Source organism: Dipteris shenzhenensis, chromosome 12 (assembly GCF_047967505.1).
Source record: "Dipteris shenzhenensis isolate YYH24624 ecotype China chromosome 12, Dip_SZ_1.0, whole genome shotgun sequence".
Lineage (NCBI taxonomy): Eukaryota > Viridiplantae > Streptophyta > Polypodiopsida > Gleicheniales > Dipteridaceae > Dipteris > Dipteris shenzhenensis.
In genome coordinates, this window is record NC_141607.1 from 10,173,295 (window position 1) to 10,179,294 (window position 6,000).

Below are 6,000 nucleotides of genomic sequence, written 5' to 3' on the forward strand. Positions count from 1 at the left end.
TTACACAAAAATTGAATAGGTGTCAGATCTCCTTGCTAGTAATGGTATTAGTTTAGCATGTTCACTAAAGAAATACAAAAATGTGATTGCCATAGCAGAAATGTGGTCGAATCAAAGGACAGTGAGCATTGAAACATTGCCTAATGTGTGCCAAGAGATTAGAAGGAAGAAAGTGGTCGTTAATCTTGCCATAATGGTATTGAGCCTCAACCCTTAGAAGGTGCAGCCTATGAAGGAGTTGACAAAGGAGACATGGCAAATACCCTTGACAAGCTAGAGAGTGCAATTGTGATTGATCCTACCAATACAATGGTTGAGGAAGAACATAGCCTTATGCTGGCACATGATAATACCTTCGGACTAATTATATAGATTGAGTCTACATTCTTTATGATAACTTTTGAGTTTTTCTTTTGCCCATGTATATATAGTTTTTCCATAGTCATGATATTTTGTGGGGTTTTTGCATGAACCTTGGACTATATATATATAACTCTTTCTACATTTACAAATTTATTTATCTTAGAACATAATGATTATTTATTGCTTGCAATTATGATTCATTATCTAAAATTTGAGATTTATTCAAGTCATGTGAGAATCTATTCAAGCTCTTAGATATGCATGTTTTGTTAGCTTCGAATACATAAATACATTGCATCAATCTATGTAATTTTAGTTCATAAATGTGTCTTTTCAACACTGAGCATCTTATTCAAAAAATTACATTGTGATATATATTTTATAAAAAATATAAAGTCTAGATCTTTTTAAAAAGATCTCTTAAACTGAAATTATCAAAACTTGGAAATTTGAAGAGCGCTCAACAATGCAGAAATTCTCTTACATGAACAAGTTCACCCTATTGTTCTATTCATAATCAACAATATTTATATTTTTTATTTTAGAACATTGTGCGAGAAGAGTCTTAACTATTGTGGGGCTTGCATGTGAAATATAAAAAAGTAAATTGCAATGTTTTTTTAGTTTGTGCAATGTTTGACAAACCTCTCTGTTCTGGGTTTTCATTTATTGCTCAGAGTTATGATTCATTATCTAGAATTTGAGATTTATTCAAGTTATGTGTGAATCTATTCAAGCTATTAGAAATGTATGTTCTACTAGATTTAGAAACATATATAGATTATATTAGATTGCATCAATGTATGCCATTTTAGTTTATAAATATGTCCACTCGTGCATCTTATTCACACAAAAATATTGTAATAGATATTATATATATATATATATATAAGTCTAGATCTATTAATACGTTGTGCTAAAATGAAATTATTAAAACTTGGAAATTTGAAGAGCACTAAAAAATGCATAAATTCTCTTGCATGAACAAGTTCACCCTATTAATCTATTTTGAATCAACAATATTTATAGAATTTGATAGTCCTCATAAGATCATTATTCGAGGAGAGTCTTAACTATTGTGGGACGATTATAATGACTTTAATGTGATTGCCATGTGAAATCAAAAAATGTAAATGCAACATTTTTGTCCTTTCAACAATGTTTGAGAAACTATTCCCTATTGACTTTTCCATGGTTTTTTACAACAAGATAGATTTTTATACAATTTTCCAATTGAATAATTCTTTAAGAAATTGAACAAATGCACCCAAAAGTGTAAAAATGCGTTCTTTTTTTATTTTTCCAAGATTCATTTAGAATCTAGATATAAAAACCCATGGAGTTTGAAATTGGAACCCATGTAGCATTCCTATTTCAAATGTAACTCTTTCTATGTTTTTATACAAGCACAATATGCATGATTCTCTCTCGTGGAGAAATTGTGAGCCCTTTTGTACTTATCCCTCATACTAACATATATTATAGTGTCTCCTTGTTCCTTTATTGGTATAGAAAGTATTATCTTTTCCATCATCTTGGTATTAGTATCTTGGAATCATAGCAACTTTTGAGGTTCATAATCCTATGCTCATCTTCAAGATTGAAAGCTATGGTTGTTAGTCCTACGCTAGTGAGACTTGGAGATTGATAGGCTCTTTCACCCTTCCATTTTTTGTTCCAAGACATACTTTAAAAGAGTAGAAGGAGAGAGATATATATTTTAGAGCTTGCATTCAATGCATATATATTCTTTTATATAAGCACAAGAGCCAAGGACAGTTAAAAACAAAGATCAATGGTGATAAAAATAAATTTAAATGATTTGCACTCCTATAGCTAAATCAAAGTAGTTAGACAACCTAGACATTATGCAAAAGGAAAATCTGTAAGCCCCCCCCCAATCAAATTAATTAATATGCCCCGAATTCAATCTGAGGGTACCTATTGTGAGGCAACCATAGCTAAAAAAAAGGTGGAGAATCCACTGAGGCCTTGCTCTATTTTGATAGTACCCATCTCTTATACCATATCCCGCCTTTTGCTTTAAAACAATATCTCTCCCTCTCTAAAATGGTATTTGGCTGTACACGAGTTCAGGTATTTGTAATTTTAAGATATTGAATGTGTGGATAAAGGCATGGTATTTGATATTTAGAAGAAATAGTTGGTTTTTCTACAGTGGGTCAAAGAAGCTGCACCCAATCAAGTAGCTGCCTTGAAAATTAGCTACATGTTTTCTTAAAAAGTTAATGGTCCATGGATGTTTATTCATTTCTTTATTTCATCTATGTACTTTTGACCATTTTCTTTCATGTTTATTTTTCTGTTTTTGTTTTCTTTGGACTTGTAGGTATCATTTCTCTTGTATAAGTTATTGGAAATGGTTTACCAAATTTGATAAATGGGTGGAATTATTTAGGTTTTTATTGTCAGGAGTGCTTAGTGAATGTTTTTTTTATAGTAGTGTTGACTTGATGATTCTATGCTTTGTATGTGAGTGATTGTCTGAGTCTGTGTTTTTCCCTTGGGTTATCTATTGGGGATTCTTTGGAAAGTTTTTTTGGTTTATAATATTGAATGCTCTAAAGTAGTGAAAAATGTCTAATTGTTTAAGGGCTTTTGCTATGCACGGATGTAGGTTATAGAATAATCTGTATGCAAAGGTGGGGGGGAAGTATGGTCTTGGGGTGGGTCACGGAGGCAACGTTGGTTGATGTATTGTATTTTTTCGGCACTATACATACATTTCTTGAAAGAGTTCAATGCTTGTATGAATTGGTTATTGTTTTGTCTCATTGTTTTTTGGAGCTCATAACATCGTAGTTTTGTGAGCCAATATGTGTTAGCTACTATTTGCAATGAGTCTTCCTCTGGCTTAAATACCCAACTATCTTCACTGGTTTGACCTGATATAAATCTCCACAGTAGATGACGTCGACATTTCCAAAGTATTCCGCATGGTTTCTTTTGAAGGTTCTGATACGGAGGTCCAAGAAATCTAAAGTTCATCTTCCCACTAATGAAATCTTGCCAAACACAATAAGTTGTAATTGTTCATAAAGACGAATGAGTGTGTTGAGCTTTTCCCTCGAGAGCGAGGTTAAGTTTTTGGTTTGTAATGGTAAATGAAATGTAGAGTGTATAGTGAGCCTGTTTATGTTGTAAGCTGCTTTTCATGTGTAAGCTAACATTAATACATGTAGTAGCTCGTAATCTGCACGTGAAAGAGTCCGATTGTAAAACGTAAAGCCTTCTACTATAAGCAGAAGAAGGTATGCTTTGCCTATGCCAGCTCCACCTGTGAGGAATAAGTGAATTTTTTCTGTTGGATGAACCCTTTTCCGTATCATGACATTGTTAAATAGTTGTCTCTGCTCAATGTTTAGAGATCAAATCGTCTTGAAGTATTCGTCGTTATGCATGAGGATTTATTTTTTAACAAGAATATTAAATTTATCACTCATCATTTTTAAATCTACGCTTCTCATTTCAAATGCAATGTCGTATATGGGGAAGCTATTTTGTTCGAAGTCATTGTTTTCAGTCATCTCAGTGTTGTTATTATTCATGGGTTGGATGTCGTGCTCTTGTGCTTTTCGTTCATTGTTGTCATCTTGTGTATATAAAGCTCTATTTCATAGTATAAATTTGCATCAAGAATTGTATGCTTCTTGCCAAGGTCCATGTATTGATAGTTCATGATTTTTGTCATCTTTGAAAGAGTAATATAGCAATATATGTCCACAATAGTAATTATGTGGGTCTTTTGCCATGTTAAATTTCACAAATCTTATAATTCTTGGTCTCCATCTCTTCTTAATGCTGCCATTGTCATAGTTATGTTTTGTTGCAGATGTTGCAAGGCAAATGTTGTCCATGTCTTTTCTTCTTGTGTATTTATTGATGATAGTTTTGCACGTTATGTTAGTAGACTCACTAGGGAGGCATAGTAGATGCTGTTTTGGCTTAAGGATAAGCGGTCTATTTTCTTGTTTGTTTGTGTTTATAAAGTAGAAGCTCCTTGTTATTCTATGGAACGGCAAAGACAAATTAATGAAAGATGCCAATTGTGCTCTCATCTGTTGTGCATATAATAACATATTTCCCATTTTTCGTGGCCTATCGTAGGCACTATTGTTATCCTGTATGCAAGTTTTAATTGTATGTTGGAGACTGCTTGTTATTGTGTCATCCATTTTTGTAATGTATGAAGTGCAATATGTTGTGGTTGAGTATAACTCCATAATGTACTATATGTCCATATTTGATTGCCATAAGAAGATCATTTTTGGATTAAAAGCGTTTGTGAAAATATCCTTCAGTTCTCTTTTCAAGAATAGGGTTGGTTTTCCTATTTGTGATTGTAGTGCTAGTATGTATGTTGATATGTCTACTCTGTATTGTTGATCCACTTGGCAAAAGTCATATTTGTTTCGAGCTCTATGTAGTGTAGATGTGTAGCAATTGTTGTGTATAATTCTTTGTAAAACATGTAGATCATTGTCTTGTAGAGGTATCAGAATCATGGTTTTAGGTAGTGGAATATGCAAATATTGCTTTTTGTTTTACTGCATGTAGATGTATGTCTATGTGTTTGGATGTCCTTGATATTTGGTACTAGTAGGTTCTTGTCACACGTTATGTACTTGTCAACAACGAAAGATGTTATGTCATAAGTGTCATGAATACCATACATCGTTGTATCTTGTATCCACATGATGCCATGTTCATGTTGGCTTTCTTTGCTTTGGAATTCTATGACGAAGAAGTAATCGAGTACATTTCTAAGTAATTCATTGTCCTTTCTTATCAAATTGAGGAATCGTTGGAGTTTGTGAGTGTAATAGCTTGCACAAATTATTGGATTATTTCTTATTAATTCCCTTATTTTAATGCGTGTGTTTTCTTGTGCCATGTGTTCTTTATTGTTGGTTGAGTATTTGTCGTGAAAACTTTTTGTTAAAGGTTCCCATAGAGTCTTTGCACACGATAACGGCATGAACAGGGTTAGAGGTCCTAACCATGTCATCATCGCAAATACATCTTTCCTGAGTTCCTCTTTGTGGTCTAGAGAAGTGCACAAGTTTTTAAAGTCCCTGCTGTACCCAATTTTGGCCTTCAAAATGGCTTCGATGTTGGTATCGTTCATAATGTATTTTGCATACATTATTCTATTTTGGAGTGCACCTTTGCGTAACCGTACCCAAATGAATTTCATTACTTAATTGATGATGACTTTAATTGAATTGAAGAAGAGGTTTGGTATATTCTGTGAGAACTTGAGGGACACATGTGTTAATTTCCACTTTGTAATGTCTTGGTGTGTCAGCCTGGGATTTTGAATATATCTTTTTGAGCCAAAGAAAAGTGTAGGGAAATTCAACATCTCGCTATTCTTGTCTTGAAATTGTCCCAGTGGTTTATTCTTCTCGCAAGGGGCTATGTAGTTGATGTCAATTTCATAATCTATGACTTGTTCAGCTATAATGAGATTGTGTATTAAAGTGTCCGTGTAAGTCTCCTCAGTTTCATCTATACCATATTGTTGTTCATTGTCCTCTTCTTCTATATTCTGTTCTAAATACAGCGTTTGTTCCAAATGCTTGGTCCATTGCTGATTGATTTAGCTTTGTAAAG